A 24891-nucleotide genomic window follows, 5' to 3' on the forward strand; every position below is an offset into this window, starting at 1 on the left:
AAAAGGTATGCGCCACCACCGCCTGACTCACTTATTTTAAAACCCAAACTTAAGTTCCCTAAACATATACCTTGTAACCTTAGCCTTAAATTACTTTTAAGTCTCATCTTAACTCCACCTGACTCACTCTCCCCGCTGTTCCTTCTACACTCTACTAGTTCTTCCTCTAAAACCAATCTTTTCATTCTGTCCTCAAACCATTTAAAGAAATGGTTCTCAAGTTTGCATTTGGCATACATTTTGCAATTCCTAAAGTCATTAATAATTGTCATAATAGGGAGAGGGGTAGATATTAACTGGAATTTTATGGATGGAGGTCATTGTGCCACAAGGAATTGTCTGGCCAAATAGTATTTGGTCAATAACATAAGGCTAAGAAACAATGCCTGACTGTCCTTGCCCTAACTCACAGGGACATCAAAACAGCATCTCTGAAGATGTGCAAACCTCATTCAAATCCAAACTGAGCAACCTTTCCTACCACTACATTTTCACACTTTTTGTGGTGAGGTTTTTTTTGGGGGGGGGGTGCAGAGCATTGATCTCAGACCCTCATGAGTGGTAAATACAAAGCACATTATTAACTTAGCAAAACCCCAGCTCCTTGTATCAAATACAGCTTTTATTATTTAATATCCAATTGTCATGAAGACATTAATAACCATCTTTATAATCCCCTACACTTATGAGGTCAAATGAAGGAATTTAAGTCAATCATCAGAAGAAAGTAATAATCAGAGTCTGATTTTTAAAAAAAAAAAAAATTTGCCCAAGATCAAATACTTGTGTTGCTCACTACTTAGCAGTTACAACTATAATCCAAGGCACTGGAGTTGTGTGTTTGGGGGGGGGGTATAGATGAGAAAGAAGACACTTTATTACATGGTACAATACCTAATACACAGAAGAAGGGGTGGAGAGGCAGGGAGGGTTTATAAAAGGCCGAGTCCCGTGTCAGCTACTGACCATTTGATTAGCTGGAAGAATGTGAAAGAACCTTGCAAAAGCAGACTATGTCAAAAATGACGCTTTTCATGGAATTGGCACAGTAAGCAGTTTGAGCAGTATTTGTGGACAGCAGGAAGAAATAATGACATTGAAACAACCTGTAGCTTACATTAAAATGACTAACTTCAACGTGTGGGAAAGGGAAGATTCTTTGGTCTTCATTCAGCTGCACAACCACACACAATCACTTTCCCCATTTGGGTTTGATGGCTCAAGACTGTAATCCTATCACTCTTGTGCTTAAGCAGAAAGATTATAGGGAGCTGGAGGTTGGCAGAGATATGTGATACTGGCTCTTAAAAATGAAAACAGGCAGGCATGGTGGTGCAAGCCTGTATTCCCTACCAGCACTTTGGAAGCTGAGGCAGGAGTAACAGGAGTTTGAAGCTAGAGAGCCTGTCAACAACAAAACGTAAAATAAAAAAATACACCTCAAGTGTACTTCCTTATCCTCTTTCAAAGAATTCAAATCTCTCAAAGTTAAATAGTATTTCCCCACTCTCATAATGCAGGAAATTACAAAATTCCTGATAACCTTCACCTGTCAAACAGGAGCATAGGTTGGGGATATAGCTCAGTTAGTGGAGTACCTGCCTAGAATCAGTAAACCCGAGTTTGATACCCAACACTGCATAAACCCTGCATGGCAACCACACACCTGTAATCCCAGCATATAGTAAAAGGAGGTTTAAGGTAATATTCAGCTACACAATGGCTACAGCCTAGCCTGGAATAAAATAAAACTGTCTCAAAAAAAAAAAAAAACCAAATTACTACTACCGAAAAGTAGGAACCCTCTAAAAAAAGATACTGGACAAACAGAGCATATGAAAAATAAGTATTTAAAAAGTGGACAGGGCATTTAAATTTAAAGGTGAGGATCTTTGTGAGTTCGAGGCCAGGCTGGTCTATAAAACAGGAAGGACAGCCAGGGCTACACAAAGAGACCCTGTCTCAAACAAGTGAGAAATAAAGTCAGGTCATATTAAAAATCAACTTTATAGCCAGGCGATCGTGGCGCACGCCTTTAATCCCAGCACTCGGGAGGCAGAGGCAGGTGGATCTCTGTGAGTTCGAGACCAGCCTGGTCTACAAGAGCTAGTTCCAGGACAGGCTCCAAAGCCACAGAGAAACCCTGTCTCGAAAAACCAAAAAAAAAATAAATAAATAAATAAAAATAAATCAACTTTATGACTTGAGTTTTGAACAAAAAATCTAAAAAGTGGAGTGGAGAGATAAAACTAATGACTGTCAAGAATGAAAGATGCCTATTTCCATTATTACCTAAAATAAGATGATGTTACTTTCATAATCAGATAAAATTATAAAGCATAAGACCTCTGAAAGAAAGCTTTCGATCAAATATTAAATTACAGTTCAAGTGTTTAGAAAGAGAGCTTTAATGTTCTGAAAATTTGTACCAGATGAAGAAAGTATCACTCTATTTGATAGAAGACTCTTCCAATTTAGCTTTTACCACTGGCCTGCTTTCAAAATGTTTTATCTTAGACTCTAACAAAGCGTATATGAAGACTAATTTTAAACTCATCTTAATTCTGTTTTTTTATTTTTTTATTTTTTTGGTTTTTCGAGACAGGGTTTCTCTGTGGCTTTGGAGCCTATCCTGGAACTAGCTCTTGTAGACCAGGCTGGTCTCGAACTCACAGAGATCCGCCTGCCTCTGCCTCCCGAGTGCTGGGATTAAAGGCGTGCGCCACCATCGCCCGGCTTAATTCTGTTTTTTTTTTAACCTTGTATTTCTATTATCTAGTACAATACCTAATACACAGTACATCCTAGTACATAACAGACATTTACTACATAACTAAATTTTAAATTAAGCACAGCTCAAAATATTCAATATAGAATTAGATCGTGATAGACTGATAAAGTAGGATATGCTAGAATTAATCAAGTAATTCTCTAGGGGTAATTCCCTACCTGGGAACTTTTTGGGAACTACTACTCTTTAAATCAGGACAGGCAAACTAAGGTCAAACTAAATCCAACCTCTTTGTTTTTGTTTTTTTGTTCAGCCTACAAGCCAAGAATGAACTTAACACAAAATGGCTTGCAATTGATTTGCGAGAGAACATTGACTTAAAATTTCCAATTAAGCAAAATACTAGATTATACTACCAAACCAAATTCCATTTTTCTCATTAAACCTGAATTATACTTAACTGTGTCTAGTTACATTTTTATTTCAACATACAATTTAATATACCCAATTTTACCTCTTGGCCCACAAAATTCAAACTATTTAATAACTCATCTTTTACAGAAAAGGTTTAGCCAATCTTTCCTTTGACCTGAGTTGTCATCAAGGAGAGCACTTTCTTTTGCACTATTGTCCTTATAAACAATCCACTGTTAAGGTTAGAATATGGTTCTAAACAAACTGTCATGTTCTCTGATGTCAAGTTAAAGACAATCAGAAAGAGACCAGTGACCAACCACCAAAACTTACGACTCTCAATAGCCACCAGTCAGCAAAACTGAGGCACTAAGACAGGGTTCCCCTTCTCTCCCATTTTCTTTTTCTTTTTCTTTTTTTTTTTTTTTTTTTTTTTTTTTTTGGTTTTTCGAGACAGGGTTTCTCTGTAGCTTTGGAGCTTGTCCTGGAACTAGCTCTGTAGACCAGGCTGGTCTCAAACTCACAGATCCGCCTGCCTCTGCCTCCCAAGTGCTGGGATTAAAGGCGTGCGCCGCCGCCACCACCACCCGGCCCATTTTCCTCATTATTTTTTCCCTTCCATATTCAGAATGTACAAGTTGGAATCTAATAGCCCAACAAGCAGCTCAAAATTACCCCCCCCCCAAAAAAGATCCCCTTTGACAGAATTTGATTAACCTGGGTCTAATATGTACAAAGTTAACATAAATTTTAAGTTACAGAAAAAAGTGTAAGGTGTCATAAAATAATGATGCATATGTATGGAGGTTTAGTCCAGTTCATTCCAGCAGAGATGTTGGGGACAATGCTTACTCTTTCTTAAGCATTTTACTTGCCCAGTGATCCCAGCTATCAGTCACTTGATTGCCTCAGTTTCTTAGGCTGTAAAAGTAACGATGACAGCCTTTACCCCACATGAGCGATGCTTTGATATGAATTAAAAATTAAGGCACTTTCAATAGGAAAGTCAACAAAAACATTACATCTTCTTAGAAGATAAGCTAAATTACATAAAAAAATAAATCATGAAAGTAGAATGGCAACTTTGAGGAAAAGGATGAGGAAGGGGGGCAGAGGGAAGCAAGAATGGATAATAGAAGAAGGTGAGAGCCAGCGGTGGTGGCGCACGCCTTTAATCCTAGCACTTGGGAGGCAGAGGCAGGTGGATCTCTGTGAGTTCGAGACCAGCCTGTTCTACAAGAGCTAGTTCCAGAACAGGCCCCAAAGCTACAGAGAAACCCTGTCTCGAAAAACCAAAAAAAAAAAAAAAAAAGGGGAATGACCAAAGTATACTAGAAACATTTAGAAATTATAATAAAGCTTATTTTGTACAATAAAATACAGTAATTTTTAAAAACTTAAAATTCAAACAATCTTCCAGTGTTATGTTGTCCCCACTCTCCAACCCCAACCACGGGTCATCCTATCTACTCTGGAAGGTAAGGCAGAAGGCTCAAGGCCTATTTGGACTACACAGCTACTTTAAGGCCAGCCTAGGTAACTTTGTGAGACTCTTGTCTCAAAATAAAAACTAAAGGAAGGAGGGAGGGGTGGAACTGAGGGTACATATAGGTTAGTGGCTGAGAGAACACTTGCCAAACCATGTTCAAGGCCCTGGTTTTAATCTCTGCTACTGCAAATAAAATAGGATCCCAATTTTGTCATTCAGGGAATCAATAAGCAGTTATGTAAATAGCATTGTTGTTGGTGTTCTATAAATATCTAAAGGTAAAGGACAAAATCCCTGATCTTATCCATTAACTGATGATAGCAAAGGTAATGATTTAGAAAACAACCTATATTTTTTAGTTATGGAAACAGTTTCACGAAAAAGACAGTCTATATATATGGTATCTTGGTTATGTTTCTTCATCTCACCAGACCATTTTCTTCACTAAAAAAAAAAAAATGACTAGATTCAGCAGGGCAGTGGTGGCCCATGCTTTTAATCCCAGCACTCAGAAGGCAGATACAGGCAGATCTCTATAAATTCATTCGAGGTCAACCTGTCTACAGAGCAAATTCCAGGACAATCAGGGCTGTTCACACAGAGAAACCTTGTCTCCAAAAAAAAAAAAGAGGCAGAAACAAAGACAGACCAGATTCATACTGAATTCATCATAAAAAGATTACTGGGAATGGAGAAATGGCTTAATGGTTAAGAGTACTTGGCTCTTGCTGAGGACCTGGGTTTGGTTTTTAAGTAAGCCACATGGTGGCTTAGAACTATCTATAACTCCAGTTCCAAGGGATCCAATGCCTTCTTAAGAACCTTTGGGGCAATGAATTCACATGTGCACTTAACACTCATATACATAAAATAAAGCTTAAAACAAAACAAAAAAAGGAAGCCTGGCATAGTGACCCATGCCTTTTAATCCCAGCACTCCAGAGGCATATCTCAAGTTTCAGGCCAGCCTTGAACATACACAGTAAGTTTCAGGCCAACAAAAATCACATAGTTTGCCCACCCTCCAACACACACATAATAAAAATAAAGGCTTATTAAGTCAAGTGATTCCTCTAAGTAGTGAAGAGAAAAATTAAAACAGCAAAAATAGACATATTTTTACAAGACTGATGTATTGAGTTTTTTGCCTGCAGGTATGTATGTGTGTTCACAGGTCAAAAAGCAGTATCGGATCCCCTGAAACTATAGTTGTGGATTTTAAGTCAGCATATGTAGGTACTGGGAACGGAACCAAGTTGCCTTGGAAAGTAGCTATGTACTCTTTGTGTGTTTCCTGAGAAAAGGTTTGTGTAGCCCTGGCTGTCCTGGAACTAGCTCTGTAGAGTAAACTGGCCTCAAACTCAGAGATGCACTTGACTCTGCCTCTCCAGTGCTGGGATTTAAAGTTATATGCCACTACCACCCAGCTTTTAAAAAATCGTGTTGAGGGCTGGTAAGATGGTACAGTAGATAAAGAAAGATATTTGCCACCAAGCCTGACAATCTTGAGTTTCATCCCCAGGAACACAGATGGTAGGAGAAAAAAGACTGACCTCCACAAGCACCCCCCCCCCTAATAAACAAGTATAATGGCACACAGAGAACTGACTATGTTTACCAAATGGTTACCAAGCATACATCTGCCAGGCGCTTTCTGTAGGTTAAGGATCTATCAATGTGTGACTTAGGACTGAATTTGGGTAGATAGAATCGACCAACCTAAATGTACATAAAGGACAAAAACAAAACAACAACTTTTTGAGACAGGCCCTTCCTATATGGGTCCATCTCCTCCAGTCCTGCCTCAGGCTCCCAAGGGCTGTGACTACAGGTGTGAGAGGGGCTATGGGAAGACAAGAATAATTAAAGCAACTAAACAAAGTGAATAAAACAAAAGCAGACAGTGTAGGAGTAGAGAATCAATTCCTAAAGCCCATTGCCAAGAATGCTCAAGAATCCATTTCCAGCTGGGTATAGTAACTTTGATATCCTAGCACTGGGAGGCAGAGGCAAGTGGATCTGAGTTTGTGGCCAGCCTGATCTACATAGCAAGTTCCAGGTCAGGTTACACACATAGTGACATAGAGACAGGCTCAAAAACAAAAGCTCATTTATACCATCCTTAATATATAAAAATAAGTTCAGCATATTCAATTTTAAAGAAAATAAAAATAGGACAATCTCATTGGCTTACATCTTAACAAAGATCTACTTATATATAACTACCTAAATCAGTTTTCTACAAAACACACAGAAATGACAATTAAGGCCTTGGAGGGACTTTGGAGATGAATAATCCTGTCCTGCTTCTTTTACACAATAGTAGTTGCTAAAACAATGCCTAGCACAAAGCCGACACCAAATAAATATGTGACAGATGAAATAAAGTCAATGCTTTAAAAGATATTAAAAACATTAATTCTGGAGTCAGAAACCTTAACTCTTTTTTGTTTGTTTTCAAGACAGGGTTTCTCGGTGTTGCTCTGGAGCCAGTCCTGGAACTAGCTCTTGTAGACCAGATGGGCCTCGAACTCAGAGAACCACCTTCCCCTGCCTCTAGGATTAAAGGTATGTGCCACCCTACCCGGCAGAAACCTTAACTCTTAAGAAGGTGCTCAGAACTGATAAATGAGTAAATACGTATGTATACACACATGCACATATGTGAAGCATGTCTGTGCAATCAGTGTCTCATATACCTATGAATTTAATCCCTGAATTTCTCCCTATGTCTGGGTTTGATTATCAAAATTAGGTTCAAGAGTGTCGCTATCTAACAGAACACAAAATGCACAGGGTACATACAAATGCTCCCTTCCCTAAAATGAACTGGAAAACCAAAAACCAAACAAACACTCTCCTGGCCTGGGTTGCCGAGAGGAAGCTCTCTGGTCATCAGGCTTGTACTCCAAGTAGTTCTTACTTTGCCCTACTTTTTTCCCTTTAAAAGGCCAGTTCCTGCTCCAATTATAGAATAAGACCAAGGTAAACATACTTTGAAAAAGTTCCACAAATGATTCTGACACAAAGTTAAGGCAGAGAAATAACTGTTAGGCAATCATCCAGAATAAAATTGGAAATTTCTCAGTGTGGAAATGAGGGCCAATCTGTCCTTCGTAGGGACCCAGTCTGAAACACCAAACTATACAACAACCAAAAGTCATTTGTTGAATGTATGTGTAAGGTACATATGTACATATGAAGACATAGAACATAGCATAGGTAATACTTGAAAAATAATTTTTAGTCACTTCTCATCCTTTTGGCAAAGCTCAAGTATAATTTTAGGTAAATATCATCTTAATACTTTCCCGTATCTTTTCTCTAAAAATATACTATAGTAGTCATCATTTTAGCATCACATTACCTGCAATCCCAGCACTTGGAAGGTGGAGGCAGAAGGATGGGGAGTTTAAAGTCATCTTTGACTACACAGCCAGCTTGAGGCTAGCCTAGGTTTGTGAGCTCTTGTCTCAGAACACAGAAACATAAATAATACAAAAGGACATTAAAGACTACTAAAATTTCCAGTTTCTAAAATTCACTAAAGATATTTAAGGATTCTTGTGTCACATTAAGAATGATCATAGGGGCCAAATGGGGTTGGTGCACTCCTTTAATCCCAGCACTTAGGAGGCAGAAACACTCAGACCTCTGTAAGTCAGAGGCCAGCCTGGACTACAGAGCAAGTTCCAGACCAGCCAGGGCTACACAAACCCTGTCTCAAAGGGGGGTGGAGGGAGAGAACGATCATAGGGACAGAGATATAACTTGGTGGTAGCATTCCACTACCCTAGCATGCATTATGCCCTAAGAAAACAGGACACACACACCTTATGTCTGTTATGGCTATTTTCATTCCATAATCGTCAACAAAGGCTACAAAATGCTAAATGAAACCCTTTGGCCTTAAAATTTTTAGTGAATATAAAATTTATGTTTTCATTACATAAATATAAAAGTTGCCTCTTATTATTTAAGCTATAAATTCACTAACCTATCACTCTGAACATTTTGTTAGACATATGGGAAGATACCTATCTTTCATGGTTAAACAAGTTATTTTGATAGTCTTACAAACAAAACTAATCTAAAGCTACTCTGGTACAGAAAACAAACTAAAAAGGCTCTAATTTAAAAAAAAAAATAGTAGGCAGGCAATCGTGGCACACACCTCTAATGCCAGCACCTTGGAGGCAGAGGCAAGAGGTTCTCTGTGAGTTTGAGGCCAGCATGGTCTACAAAGCAAGTTCCAGGACACCCAGAGCTACAGAGAAATCCTGTCTCAAAAAACAAAACAAAAACAACCTAACATTTCACTAATATGGCACATAAGTTAAAGTACCACCAGCAGAGTATGACAGATGGCAGGCCCTCTGCTGGTATATAAGGAAAGTAATACCCATATAATTTTATAAATGAGAATGCTTAAATGTTTAACAGTGTTGACTTGCAATTAATGCTTATTAAGTGCCAATTATACTGAAAATGGAAAACAGAAAAAAATTCATTTTCCTATTCATCCACACAAGTTCTATAATAACATACAACAATAGCCCCAAGGTTTTATCTCTGATATTGTACAGAAATCATACACTTTTTTATATTTTAAAGTACACTCCTTAAAATACATCTCTAATCCAGGCCCACATAGAATCCATTGAGGTTTTTGTTATATTTTAACATTTGGAGTTGAGGATCAATGTAGTAATTCTTTCCCAAACACTATTATAATGTGTAAAAATACAACAAATATGATTTTTCAAAGATGCAGATCCTCAAACAATGAAATGGAAACCTAGACTGTTTCTCAATTTTTGAAAACATTTCAAGATTCAGAAAACATACCAGCAAGAAAATATGCCAATAATAATAAAAGAATTATATGCTTTTAAAACAAAACTCAAGTAACTCAATAACGACTTCCTCAGCTTAGGGTCTCAAAGACTAACACACACACAATTTAATAATGTGTGTGTGTGTGTACAGGTCAGAGGGGTGTCAGATACCCGAGGGATTCACAGACAGTTGTGGGCTGGCCAATGTGGGTGATGGGAATCCAACTTGGGTCCACTGCAAGAACCACATGTACTCAACCACTGAGCCACTTCTCCAGCCCGACACCCCTATGTATTTCAAATAATTTTCTCTCACCGGCTTTAAACAAAGACTGGTTCCAATAATAAAATTCCAGAAATATAAAAACTTTAAATTGATCTATTAAATAGAAAACATAAGCGAATGTAAGTTTTCATGTGTCCAACTAATCAAAAACAAATGACTGGGAGTTTCTGACAAACATCCCTAATTAATACTATTAATACTATGATAAAGAAAAATAATAATTTCTGAATAGACACCACTAAATCGCTCTTCCAGAGATTATCAGACAATGTACTGCAAGGTCCTGGTAGACAAAAGAACCAAAGTCAATCCTACCGGAGCGTTTCACTGAATAGGAGGAAAATGGAGGGACCCAATGAAGTGCTCCATAATTTAAGAATAAAATCTACTTTTTAAAGTTACTTTCAGAGGAAAAAAAATAAATCAACAGATTCTCGACCATACTGTTCTTGTCTTCAAGTCCCACAGACATTCTCTTAGAATCTGCCAAGGTCAGCAAACGAATGGAAGAAATAGTATTAAGACAACAGCACGTTTTCGTGTGTGTGTGTGTGTGTGTGTGTGTATTGGGGGGGTAGGTGTCGATAAGAAAAAGGACGAAGACATTCACATTGTTTAAAACCTGGAATTTTTAGTGAGAGAAAACAAAACACACTTATTTTTAATCTCACCCTTGGAACGTCAATTCCTAATACTTCCGGCTTTCAGTGTACCCAAACACTGGAACAATAAAGTTTAGAAGGTTAAAGTTACAAGTATGACAATGCACGCAAGTTTAAAAATGATAAAAGAAATGTTGGTATCTCGATATATCTAATAGCTAAATCTTCCAAGAAATTGGAGGGCATTTTACTAAAGCCAAAATGGCAGCCTGGTGATTCAACAGACTGAAAGGACCTAGAGAGCTTGTAGTCTCTATTTTTATGTTCAAATGTGCGGGTTAAAAAGAAAACCTAGTTCTGGTTAGCCAGTCCTTACAATAAAGGGAGCTAATGAACTAACAGATACCGGCTGCAAAGTTTCCACATCAGTACACCCAAAATAATTCTTCTTGAGTGAAATTATACAAAGGATGGATAGATATGAAAGGCTGGTGAGTTTTAAGGTGAAAAAAATTACAAATCTCTCTCCTACAAACATTAGCATAAGAATTGAACCTAAACCCAGAATCCCCCCCCCCCACAGTCGGCGGCAATGAGACACACCTGTAAACTGAGGCCGTGAGAACCCAATTAACGGTGGAACTACAAACTTCAAGAATGAGAGCGTCCCTCGCTGAGGCACGTCGTCGAGAAAAAAGGCCAAGTTCCGGCGGCTGGGGCCGTGCAAACAATAACAAACCCCCCGCCCTCGCCCTGCGTCCGCACCTAGTTCCCAATGAATGAGAGAGAAGCGAGCCACGTCTCCAGCCGGCCGGGGCCTCCCGTCACCCGCGGCTGAAGGTTTTATTAGGCAGCACCTCGCACATGCGAGTATTTTGTCACCGTTGCCGTCTTGAGGAAGAGTTAAAAATAGAAAGGTGGCAGGTCTGCTCGCGCTCGGAGGCGACTTCGGCGTGCGAGCAGCCTGCCCGGCCCAGGCCGCGCGCCGCTGCCGGGGCCGGGGGGGGGGGTGTGGGCCGCCGATAACCGGGCCCGGCTCTGGCACGGGGCGCGCGCCCGCGGTTATCGCCGAGGGCGGAGGGGAGGTGGCCGCGCCGGCAGGCCCGATAGCCAGGCGTCGCCGCGGCCTAGCGCGCCCGCCCGCCCCAAATCACTCCTCCTCAGTAATGGCGTTCGGTGTCAAGTGGAACAGGCTGAGGGCGTCCGCGGCGGGGTGAAGGGGCGCGCGGACGCCCCCCCTCCCCGGCGCCGTCGCGCGCTCGGGGCCGACTCCCGCACGGGTGGAGGGGCGGCACGCCGCGCCCGGAGCCTTCATCCTCCTCCTCTCCGCTCCAGTCTGGACGGGAAGGGGGAGGAAGGGGAGGGCCGGAGCCGTCAGCCATTTTCCCTGCCAGTCCAAAACACTCCCTCAGACGCACACGGACACACACACACGCGCGCACACGGACGCGCTCCCCGTCACACGCGCACACGGGCCGCCGGCCGGGGGCACGGCCGAGGGTCGCGCGCGGCCGCGGCCCCCAGGGAGGGCCGGCCCTCGCACGCACACCCCCTCGCCCGCGCCCGGCTCCCCACCCCTCGGGCCAGCTGTCGGCCGCGCGAGCTCCGGGCTACTCACCCAGCAGTCTTCTGAAGCAGGACACGCGGAGGCGGGAGGCGCAAGGCAAAAGCTCGAGGCCGGACAGAATGTGAGGAGAGGCTGCACGCGTGCCGACACGGCGCGGCGCTCCTCACGCTGGCCGCCCTAGGGCCGCGGCGGCTGCGGCCGCCTCCTCCTCCCTCTCAGCCGCTCAGCCGACGGCGGCTCTCTTCCCCTTCTCCCCTCAGGCTGGGGCGCTCTCTGAGCTCAGTCAAGCTCCGGGCGGTGCGTTTCTCCTGCGTCACCTCCTCCTGCTCCTCCTCCTGCAGCGGCAGTTTCACCTTCCCCTAGACGCCGCCTCTGTCCCCCCACTCCGGGCCTGCTCGCCTGCCTGCGGCTCCGCTCCTCGCTCCCGTCAGCGACCCCAAGTCCCGGGGCGCTAAAAGCAGCCGCCTCCCGTGAGGGAGAGGCGGCAGCGGCCGGCTCCCGCGAGGCCTGGGAGCCGGTGCAAGGCAGGGAGGGGGTTCGCTGAGACAGACGAGGCCCGAACGGGCCGGCTACCGAGCTTGCGGCTCCGCCACGGGCGGAGACTAGCTTCCGCAGCCTTGGGTATCACGGCCTCGTCAATATGGCGGAACCAACTAATCAAAAACGAAAAAAAGACAAAAAAAAAGAGAAAGAAACCCGCACGGCCAGCGGCGGCGACGGCAGTGGAGGTGGCAGCGGCGGCGGCGACGCAGCAACAGCAGCGGCAGCAGCAGCGCAGACTCCCACTAGTCCCAGTGCCGCCCAAGGCTCGCCGCGTCTCCGCCCCCGTCAGGCCCCGCCCCTCTCAGGCCCCGCCCCTTCTCGCTCGGCCCGCCCCTCCCCCTGCCCAGCCCCCCTCTCGGCCAGCTGCCCCCCCTCGCCTCTCCGGCTACCTCAGGTTGGTGGGGGAGCGGGAAGAACGCGCGCCGCTAGGGGGCCGGCTGAGGCGGTGGACGCCTGGAACTCGACGACCCGGGTGGGGGAGGGAAAGACAATACCGGCATTCGGCCCTACCGTGGCTTCCGGACGGCCCCTCGGGGGGGTCATGCGAGGGCCAGAGACTCTTCCATCCTCTTCGGCCAGGGGACCCGGCCGAGAGCTGACAGTCGCCCCAAAAAGCTCCGAAGAAGAGGCTGGGGTGGGGGAAGGGAAAGAGGCCGGAGTTCTGGCGTGCGGAGCAGGCGAGTGGACTGGACTGTCGGGAATTGCGGGGATATGGGCAGGCGAGGGTTAAAGGAGCGAGCTGCGGCCGCGTCGCCGAGTTTGACTAGAGCTAGCTGCTTGTTTTTGTTCCATTGTGAACCGTGGCCCCGCCGTCGAGTGCCCGGATGATGACGTCATCGGCCTCCCCCTTTTCCGGGGCGGTGCGGGGGAGGGGGGGGGACGGAAAGTCGAGATTCCTGGGTCCCAGTGCTAGACGGTTGCAGCCGCCTTGCTTGAGGGTCCCGACTGCGCAGCTGACCCGCGTCACGTGACACGAGGACGGGCCGGGCCACTGAGCGGCGGTGCCAGGTCCCAAGGGTTTGACCACCTGCTCCCTGCCGATAGGGGGAAGGTGTGGCTAGAACTCCTTCGGAGTGGGGGCCTCCTTCCCACTCTTTGAGGGAGGCGCTTTAAGCAGCTCATTCACACGGTCCTGCAGCATCAGTACCTGAAAGCATTTCGTCAGCCTTAAAGGCACACTGGCTGGGAATGGGCACATTTTGGACACAGGAATCGTTAAAACAGTAAAGACAAAAGTTGTACACCGTAACAGGCAGCTAGCTACTCGGTAATGCTAAACGTAGCAAAATAAAACTTACATTGCCATATCAGCACCATTCAGTGTGAGAACCCGGAAGGGACTTATGAACCCATCCGCTATGTCAGGGACTATTTTCTGCATATTGACATTCCGAAGTGCAGGCTGCAGAGGAAAAACTTATCAGGGCAATCTCAAACGGGGGGGATAGGGAGTTTGAAACAAGTGTATGGTTTTCCTAAAATGCACAAATGAAAAGGAAATAAAGACAATTACTGATCTATCACATTTCATTTTGACTTAAAAATGTCTGTGGGTAGCAGCTCGCATGTAAAATCATAAAATCCTATAAAATATATCGTGTACAGGACTGTTAAGTTTATGCTATAAATACATTCATTTCTAATAGAGCAGCGTTTTAAATGGAGTCTCAAAGAATTTAGGTGACAGCACGTTACTGGTTAAGTTTTAAACATTTCTCTATGCAACACAAGACTGTTTACAAAGTTCTCGCTACAAAAACTAATAGTGTGCCCCAAACACATTATTTATAGTCCTTATAATAAAACACGTGCAATATTTATTGTATAAAACTAATACATGTAATAAAACTATTACGTGATTTTAGTAAGACTGAAGCTAGAGATCTGTCTACCTCCCCCATCCTCTAAAAAATACTATCACATTATGCCCTATAAATATTTATGATTACTGTGTCAACTTAAAGTAATAATCAACAGACTAAAAAGGCGACCTACAGCATGTTTTAAACGATCTCTAAATCATTTAATAAGGAATTAAAATTCACAATATATAAAACTCCTTCAGCTCAACAGCAAAACAAACAAAATCCTTCAACATAAAAATAAGCAAAAGCAAGCAGATCTCTGTGAGTTTGAGGCCAGCCTGGTCTAGAAGAGCTAGTTCCAGGACAGGAACCAAAAAGCTACAGAGAAACCCTGTCTCGAAAATCCAAATAAATAAATAAATAAATAAATAAATAAATAAATAAATAAATAAGCAAAAGGGGATGGTGAGATGTCTTCCTGAGTAAAAGTGCTTGCTGTCAAGCCTGACACCTGAGTTTGATCCCTGGAACCTACATGGTGGAAGAAGTAAATGGTCTCCTGCAAGTTGTCCTCTCTCGTGCATATCCACATCATGAACACACATACACACAGTTTTCAAAATGTAAAAATAAGCAAAGGAAACGGTGTAAGGCAGCAGGTGCCTGTAATCCCAGCACTCTAGGTTAGACAGGAGAATCTTCAGTTTGAGTCCAGCCTGGGCTATGTAGTCAGATTCTATCTTGAAAAATAATATTAAAATTTAAAAATAAAAGTTGGCAAAGGATTCGAACACTCATTCATCAAATAGATGAATGGCCAGTAAATACATGAAAAAATACTTACCACCACCATTCATTAGAGAAACACAAGCAGAGTCACAGGAGATAACACTTCATAGTCTGTTACTATTACACAGTCTAAGACTATTAACAGAAAAAGCAAGGAGATAACAAGGCCAGATGCAGAAAAATTGAAATTCTACCTTGCTGGTGGAAAAGTAAACTGGTGCAGCTGATACTGAAAGTAATAGGCTGGTCCTCAAAAAGATAAACATTGCCATCTGACCCAGCCAACTCTACTCCTAGGTAAAGCCTAAGCATTGAAAGCAGGGACTCAAACAAATGTCTCTCAGCGGCTATTGGCTGGAGGGCGGAAGGACCTCCCGCAACACTTGTCTACCAATGTTCATAGCAGCATTAGTCACAATAGCCAAAATGTGGAAACGGCCCAGACACTGAGCAGATGACTGGATAAAATGTGGTAGACATACACAATGGAATGTTATCCTGCCTTAAAAAGGAATGAGACTCTTGATAGAGACTAGAACATGTATGAACCTGGGAACCTTCTAAGGAAAATAAACCAGATACAGAAGCTCCCATTTGATTTCACTTTGTGTGGCATCTTTAAAGTAGGCAAGTTTATACAGACAAAGTAGGGTAGAGGATAGGAGGTATGGTTTACCGGACACAGGATTTCTATGGAGGTGACAAAAAAAATTAGGGCAGTGGGAAATGGGAATGCTTGTATAATACTGTTAATGCCATGGAACTACAGACTTAGGTAATTACAATGGTAAATGTTATATATGTTTTACTATGTAATTTTTAAGGATAGAATCTCAGTAATGCTCAACACAAGTAAGGCTCTGGAGTCAATCCTCAGCAATCTCCCACCCCCATTCAAAGAGGAAACAATCCCAATCAAATACTGGTAATTTCCTACGGGAATCTCTATATTACACCCTTACCAGCAGGTCTAGTTTTAAGTCTTCTCCAGCAACTCTCCACGGGTAAATGTACACTTGGCTCCCAGAGGGGGGTGTGGCTACAGGACTGCCCACTTAGACATCTTCCATTCAGCTCCTGAGACAGGAAATGAACAGTGCTGGGTTAAGAGAGTAAATTCAACACCAGAGTACAACCGAGATGAAAGTTAACTGTAGTCCAGCCCTTTCTTCTCGCTTCCTTTGTTTTGGTTTCTCTTTGCTAACAGTTGTCCTTTCAGGGCTGAAGACTGTAATTTTTTTCAACTTCCTGGTTCTTTGCTATCAGAAGAGAACCTTATTATATTTCATTTCCTCATAAAATTTCCCATTGCATTCGGTCCCCTCTTCACTCTACCCCAAAAAAATTTGCTAAGTAGCATACATCTTAAAATATAGGATCCCTTGAGGACAAATTTCAAAGCAGTTCTATATGGGGAGTAAATGCGTCTCCCTATAAAACAGAAAGCCAGCAGTGGTGGCGCACACCTTTCACCCCAGCGCTTGAGAGGCAGAGACAGGAGGATCTCTGGGAGTTCAAGACCAGTCTGTTCTTACACAGTGAGTTCCAGGACAACCAAGACTTCACGGAGAAACATTGCCCCAAGCCAAAAACATTACAGAACAAAACCAAAAAAAGTTAGAAAATGGTCTGTCCATTTTGCTCTGTTAGTGCTTCTCTGAAACTAACCAATTTCCAGTTAAGGGCTTGGATACAAAGTCCAGCAAGGACACCAAGAGTAACCCTGGCTTTGGATCATCTCTTGGTCTCAGGGGCATACACACACATTTCCAAAGGAGAAGTGTCTGATACCTGCCTACTTGAGAGTTAAAGTAAATGCTTTAATCTTGGTATCTGCATCAGCAGTCACCAATGACTACCACAGCCATTACAAGGAGACCATCAAGGACAAGCTAGTTAATGAGTGTTATCAAATCAACAAATATTTAAGATTAGCTAGTAAATAAGTCTTAAGAGTTTACAGTTCATATATGAAATTGGGTAGTTGTCTCAAATTTCATAATCACCTTAATATATTTGATATTATTAAGTTGTGAAACTGAACAAAGGTTTCTAAACTATTCACAAGAAATAAAGACATTTTAATCAACCACATGTTTTTCCCTCCTGGATTTTGTGCTATTTTACAATTTGTAATTTGTGGTGATTTCTTTTCTCATTGTAAATATTATCTTTTGTGTCTAATTTTGTATTTTAATTTGAAAAGTTTTTCCTGAAAGCTTCCCAGATTGTGTGTGAGACTTCACAAAGCTCTATTAAAAAAGGCAAGAGAAGTTGGGTGATGGTGACACCTGTCTCTAATCTCAGCACTTGAGAGGCAGAGTTAAATCGCTGAGTTAGAGGTCAGCCTGGTCTACAGAGTGAGTTCCAGCACAGCTAGGGCTACACAGAGAAACCTTGTCTCAGAAAAGAAAAAGAGGTAAGAGGAAAATCACAACAAATGATAATAATAAAAGACTTAAGTATGAAGGTGTCTTCATGACTATGATTGTTAACTTGATGAGAATTTAGAATCACTTAGGAGACAAACCTCTGGGTGTGTCTACAGGGGTATTTCTCAGAGAAGTTTAATGCAAAAAGGAAAACTCAACCTGAGTGTGGGTGGAACCATTTCCTGGGCTGGGCTCCTGGACTACATTTAAAAAAAAATGAGAAAGCAAACAGAGTGTGGTGGCACAGACATTTAATAGAGAAGCACTCGGGAGGCAGAGGCAGGTGGGTATCAGAGTTCAAGGCCAGGCTGGTCTACAAAGCAAGTTCCAGGACAGTCAGGGTCGTTACACAGAGAAACCCTGTCCCAAAAAAAGAAAAACAAAAAGAGAGAGAAAGCAAGCTGAACCCCAGCATTCGTCTCTCCGCTTCCTGATTGTGGATGTCATGTGAACAGCTGCCTAAAGCTCCTGCTGCCTTGACTTCCCCATCGTGACAGATGTGAGATGCAATAGTGAGTCAAAATAGACCCTTCCTTTCTTAGGTTGCTTTTCTTAAGTGTTCTGTCACAGAAAAAAGAAACAGAACTAGCTGGGCATGGTGGCGCATGCCTTTTATCCCAGCACTCAGGATACAGAGGCAGGCAGAAATGTGAGTTTAAGGCCAGCCTGGTCTACAGAGCAAGTTCCTGGACAGCCAGGGCTACACAGAGAAACCGTGGAAAACAAAAACAAAAAGGAAATGTAACTAACTCAGTGTCCATGGTAAAGAAAGTTTGTGCATGTTTTTCTGATAGCTTCTACTGGATAATAAACAGAAAGTTATTCCTAGCAACCTTAAACAAAAAGCCAAGAAAAACAGAACACAAACACATATAACAAGATGAAATAATTTTCACCTTCATTTTCTTTCTTTTGTGTTTTTTTTCTATTTGTTTGTTTGGAGACAGGGTCTCTCTCCACAGCCCTGGATGTCCTGGAATTTGTTATGTATACCAGGCTAGTCTCAAACTTACAAAGTTCTCTTGCCTCCCCAGGACTGGGATTAAAGGCATGGGCCATTACACCCAGTTCAACTTGATATTTCAAAGGAACTTTAAAAGCTGGTCAGGTGAAAGATCAGTGCCCTGAACCTGTGCAAGGAGCTGCATACCTTTGCAGGATGTCCAAAGAAGGGGCCAAATGAAGGAACAAAACCAGAGGACTCACAAGGCAGCAGGCCAGCCCTCCAAAGGGAAGACGCCACAGAAAAGCACGGGGCACAGGCACCTACCTCATTAAGAAGTAGTTTTTCAAAATGTTAACACTGTATAGCAGGTCCCTTGGTTAATTAATACCCTAGCATTGTTAATAAGAAGAGATTTCTTTCTTTAGAAATAAACATTTCCAGTTGTGATCTATACATGAGACTTATCTACATTTGGCTAGCATGCAGTTATCACCAGAGACTAGACAGCTGGTAGGCATTCAAGACTCGAAAACTGAGACCTGAAAAGGCTGGCTGAATCCTAGAGCTGACTCAGCCCGCTCCCAGCAGGAAGCATCAGTTAATATTTCTCCAGTGCGTCTGTTAGTCTTCACTAAAAGTACAAGGACACTCAATTTACTTTAGACTATGGGGATCTTTAGATGCTTGCTTAAAATTCGAAGGATTCTATTTTATATACTTTGTGTAAAGCACTACCATGTAAAATAATCACATCTTTTAGTGTTTTTCTTGTGAGCATAATGTAATTCTGTGTGGTTCTAGGAAGTACAAATCTCTTTAGTCTGAGAGGAGTATCACATTGTGGCACAGATTATGTCTCCCTCCTGACCTAGCGTGTTCTAGTAACTCCTAGCTCCACACAGTTATAGCTCACGTATATATCTGGAATAGTCTGAATTTTCCGGGTTTTCTCCATTGAAAAGTAAGTCTCTTAGGTTTATTGTACATAGAAAAAGATGACTCAATCATTTTCACAATAAAAATATGATATTCTATGCAGCCCCCAAGGGGAGGGCTTATCCCTACAATTCTACATGGCCACTGTCTTGATCTTTATGCTTGCCTTGTCATTGGGGAAAAGAGAAAAAGACTAAGGCTGGAGATTGGCTCATCAGTTTAAAGCACTGGCTGCTCTTGCAGAGGACCCAGGTTGACTTCCCAGCAACCAACCACATGGCGGCTCACCCCTACCTGTAGCCAGTTCCAGGGGATCCAATACCCTCTTCCAACATGGGCACCATGCATATACATGGTGTACATACATACATACAAACAAGCAAAACACACACATAAAAATACACACACACTTTAATCCCAGCACTCGGGAGGCAGAGACAGGCGGATCTTTGGGAGTTCGAGGCCAGCCTGGTCTACAAGAGCTAGTTCCGGGATGGTCACCAAAGCTACAGAGAAACCCTGTCTCGAAAAAAAAACAAAAAAAAAAAAAAATACACACACACCTTTTTTTTCTCTTTTTCTTTTTTTGTTTGTTTGTTTGTTTCGAGACAGGGTTTCTCTGTATAGCTTTGGAGCCTGTCCTGGAACTCACTCTGTAGACCAGGCTGGCCTCAAACTCACGGAAATCCACCTGCCTCTCTGTTTTCTGAGTGCTGGGATTAAAGGCATGTGCCACCACCACCTGGCATAAACCCTCTTTTTTAAAAGAAAAGAAGGAACCATTTTTGAATTTCACAGCATAAACAAAATTATAAGGGAATTTTTTTACAATCTAGTTTCCTAATAAAATTGGTTTGAAAATTTTAGAAAACTGTATTAAGATACTTATTTAGCTATCTTAAATCATTAAGATCCAAAGTCATTCTTAGTGACTGAAACGGCTTTTATAAAGTCTTAGGAAATAAATGACCCAAATAAATGTTGTTTTTACCACAGAACTTTCTAGAATTAAGACTAGTGCTGCCAAGAATCCAATTAAAAGAGATATTTCCCAGATAATTCCATGGCAGGCTACTAAAGTGTGAATTGTACTTAGTTCAGAATTTATCTTTTTATTTCATAATTTTTAAGACAGAATTCATTAACTAAGTTCATATGTTTGAGAATATGTTTATATAGTGATATTTCATTAAAAGCATCCTACAGTTCAGAACTTTTTTCTAATTCAAAGAGGTCCTGTTTTTTCCCTTTAATTAATACTAGTAGGATTTTGGTATATGTTTTTTTTGTATTCTAAGTATTGCATTTTTAAAATTTTTGTTTTTATAAATGTTTGCCTGAATGTGTGTCTGTGTACTACATGCATGCCTGGTGCCCAGGGAAGTCAGAAGAGGGTGTTGGTCCCTGGGACTAGAGGTACAGATGGTGCTTGTAAGCCACCATGTGGGTGCTGGGAATTGAACCCAGGTCCTTTGGAAGAGCAGCCAGGGCTCTTAACCACTGAGTCTGTTCTCTGTTCCAGAAGAGGATTCTGATTTGTGAATCTACCCCTAAATAAATGTCTATTTTTATCAATTCTGAGCTAATGTGGAATTTCTTTTAAGTGTCCTTCTTCACATCTCTCTAGCCCTGTTTTGTTTTTTCAAGACAGAGGTCTCACTGTGTAGACCAGGCTGGCCTCAAACTCAGAGATCTGCCTGCCTCTGCTTCCCAAGTGCTGGGATTAAAGATGTGCGCTGCCACCACCTCGCTACATCGTATGTTTTATTTTAAAAACAGCTATTCTTTCTTGGCTCCTAAGTATCTTTTCTCCTTTATTCTTTTAGATAAAGATTTCTTCTTGGGAAAACATAAGTGGCCACTTGTCAGCTGCCTAGCACAAACTGTCTCCTTTCCATTCTTTAGCTTCGTGGTAGGACCTCTTGTTTCTTTGTGGGGTTGAGAGGGATAGGACATGCCAGCTTACCCTTAGCTTTGCCAGCCTATGTGGTTGTTTACGAGAGGGGCTGTTATCAGAAGCTGGCGAGTTCACTCTCAGTTTGCTTAAGCACCCAGCCAGCCTTTTTCCTTGCTCAAGTCCTTCAACAAACATGGAAGCGCTTATTGAAAGAGTGACGTCTGACAGCTTTTAAATGTATGCTGCAGATGGCAACGAAACAAGTGGAATGGCCAACAGAAGCAGCTTGGCCCAAGCAGTGGTCTGGAAAAGGACTTTCCATTTACTTTATAACAGCTGGGCACCGGAGGCTCAAAGCAAACAAAACTCTATGTGGTGCGCACAAACAACATTAAATGGAATATGATGACACTACAAAATGTCTGGCTAATAGCCGAGAAATTTGCCTTGTATTCTACCACCAGAAACAATGACTGATGTCATTTTAACATATTTCCTTTCAGGTTTATTTGAATGGGCAGTTTTTCTAAAAATTAACTTTTGAAATAACATAATGAAATTAAAAACATTGGAAGTTTTTATTTTGTTTTTGAGATAACATCACAGGTAAACCCAGGTTGACCTCAAATTTGTTATGAGGCTGACCTTGGACAGTTAATCCCCCTGCTTTACCTCTTCAATTCTGAGATTACAGGCCCGCCTTGGCACATCTAGGTTAAATTTGGAAAATTGAGAAACAAAAATATTTTTCACAGTACTGAAACACAACTGCTATGATTTGGTATATATGCATTTTTTTTTTTTACTAATCTTTGAATTGTCTTTGAGAAATAGTAGGCATATATGAGTATCTGTTTTTCAAATGAACATTGATTCGGTTTACGAGTGCTGAGCAAATGTCAGCAAGCTCTTTATTTTTTTTCCACTTACTTTTTTTCCTCTTTGTTTTTCCAAGAGGGTCTCTCAGTGTAGACCAGACTTTTTTTTTCTCTTTGTTTTTCCAAGAGGGTCTCTCAGTGTAGCCCTGGCTGTCCTGGAACTTGCTCTGTAAACCAGGCTGGCTGGCCTCAAACTCACTGAAATCCACCTGCCTCTGTCTCAGTCTCCCGAGTGTTGGGATTAAATGTATATGCCACCACAACCTGGCTTTTTCTACATACTTAAATTTTTTAATATTTTGCACATTATTTCACATGAGGATATTTAGAACTGACTATTTTTGATCAATAGTACCCTGCTGGGTGAATGCTGTACGTCCTGGTAACCAGTCCCTAACTGATAAATATTTGGCATGCTATTTAATCTTTTTGCTATGATAAGAAAATGCTGACCTCCAGTTTCTGACCCAGCACATAAGGCCCTTAGAAGTCATCATTCCTGACCTTCCAATAACAGAAAAGCAAAACACCTTAAAGTCAACAACTCCTTTCAGATCAATCAGAAAATTGAGGTCACAAGGTTAACTCTGCCTCCCCCAGAGACACATGCAAATTTAGAAAAATCACAGCTTACCAAAGCAGAAGCTTTAGCCAGAACTACGGTAGGGAAGGTTAAACTGTAGTTGATTAGTTCATGAATGGCTGAAAGTGTGTGTAGACAACTTTCAGATTAAAAAAAAAACCACTAGCTGATGAGGGGTTCTCTACAGTATTGTGAGTTTTACCTATAGGTTTGGAGGGTGTGCCTTTGAGGATGTTTCAAGAGGGGTGCCACCTGCTTCTCAGCCAAATAGGAGAAAAAACAATTCTGAGATATTCTTAGAGGATTTTATTCTTTTTAACAAAAGCATGCCTGCAAGGAAAAGTATTTTACCAAAGTCTAATCACCTTAGATGTTATCATCCTAAGCCAACTGGAGAGCCCTCTAACCTTTGACACTGGGGAAAGGAATGTCAGACTTCAGCCCTCTCTAGCCAGTCTACATAGATGGGGAGGGAAGAAGCAAATGCCAAATTCCCAATTCAACCATCCAGCTACACAAGCTCACTAAAAGCCTAAAACCTAATGTACAAGACTGTATCCTTCCTCTCTCCCCAACACTGCAGCCACATTAGTGAAGACTCACTCACCCCAGCAACTTTAACATCATGCCTACCTGTCAAACAAGAACATTAAAAGGACACTGAAAAAAAGAACTGAGCACGGTTTGAAGAGATAAGCATCAGAAGCACATTCAGATATTGGAGAGATACTGGTCATAGCAGCAGGAATTTAAAACCATTACAATATACTAAGGGATCTAATGAAAAACAGGATCACATTCAAAACAGACAGAAACTTTAAGAACCAATAGAAAATGCTAGAAATCAAAATAGGGGTTACATATGTAGGATGGTCACAGACTGTAGATTTAGCATGAACAGAACTTTAGGTCAATACCCAGTATATGAATACATACATACACATACATTCTCTTCTCTCTCTCTCTCTCTCTCTCTCTCTCTCTCTCTCTCTCTCTCTCTCAACAGCTGTAACAGAAATCAAGAAGAGTACCTTTGACACGTTGACAGGCTCAACTGTAGTATTCTGGGTATGCAGTCAAGGAAAATGTCAGAGACTATGAAGGTATGCCAATGGAAACTTCTAAATTGTTAGCCAGGTAGTGGTGGTGCATGCCTTTAATCCCCAGCACTTAAGAAGCAGGCAGATCTCTGTGAGTTTGAGGCCAGCCTGGACTACAAAGTGAGTTCCAGGACAGCCAAAAGAAACTTCTAAGATGTTAAAGCAAAAAAAAAAGAAAGAAAAGAAATTGAAGGTTTGGAAAGATGACTCAGTGGTTAAAAGCACTAGCTGCCAAAAAGAAACAAAACAAACAAACAAAAAAAAAAAAAAAAAACAAAAGCCAGGTGGTGGTTGGCACATGCCTTTAATCCCAGCATTTAGGCATTTAGAAGGCAGTGGCAGGCAGATCTCTGTGAGTTCAAGGCCAGCCCGGTCTACAAAAGCTAGTTCTAGGACAAGCTCCAAAGCTACAGAGAAACCCTGTCTCAAACAAACAAACAAAAACAACACTAGCTGCTCTCTCAGAGGACCCAGGTTCAATTCCCAGCATCCACATGGTGGCTCACAACCGTCTGCAACTCCAGTTCCAGAGGATCTGACACCTCACACAGACGTGCATGCAGCAAAACACCAATGCACATAAAATACAAATAAGTATTTTTCAAAAAAGAAACTGAAGAAAGAACAAAAGAAACATTTCATATAATGTCTGAGAATTATGTGTGTATGTCTTTGCCTTCATGTACATATTACTGTATATGTGTATACTGTATACACACTACATGTATGCTGATCCTCTGGAACAGGAGTTATGGAAACCAGAGTTGTGAAAACAAGACTTGTATGGAAAACAGGAGTTGTGAGCTGCCATGTGGTTACTGGGTCCATACCTGGGTCTTCTGCAAGAGCAGCCATCTCTCTAGCCTTCAATTCCCCAGTATTAATGACAGACACTGAACCACAGATTCAAGAAGAGCAGAAAACACTAAGCAGGATAAATGCCAAAAAATAAGTATCTGGATATCATATTCAATCATTTAAGATCAAATGTCATATTCATTGTAGAAAGTTTTTAAATAAACCACAGAAGGAAAGCATTAGCTGCAGACGGAAAG

General features: G+C 42.0%; 1 protein-coding gene across 6 annotated transcripts in view; it reads right to left on the bottom strand.

Annotated features, from left to right (window-relative positions):
• Nucleotides 1-24891, bottom strand: part of Usp9x (ubiquitin specific peptidase 9 X-linked) — a 134031-nt gene that overhangs the window by 95618 nt on the left and 13522 nt on the right. For 4 of the 6 annotated variants that reach the window (XM_050160769.1, XM_050160767.1, XM_050160768.1 and 1 more), the window contains exon 1: nucleotides 11979-12669. The gene's annotated coding sequence lies outside the window, so the exon portion shown is untranslated. Of the gene's footprint in view, nucleotides 1-11978; nucleotides 12670-12980; nucleotides 13310-16026; nucleotides 16142-24891 lie in introns of those variants that run through there. The other 2 variants (XM_050160766.1, XM_050160765.1) reach the window with 2 other exon arrangements.

This window comes from Alexandromys fortis, unplaced genomic scaffold, assembly GCF_014885135.2.
Source record: "Alexandromys fortis isolate MF-2015 unplaced genomic scaffold, M_Fortis_MF-2015_v1.1 scaffold_83, whole genome shotgun sequence".
In the NCBI taxonomy this organism is placed as follows: domain Eukaryota; kingdom Metazoa; phylum Chordata; class Mammalia; order Rodentia; family Cricetidae; genus Alexandromys; species Alexandromys fortis.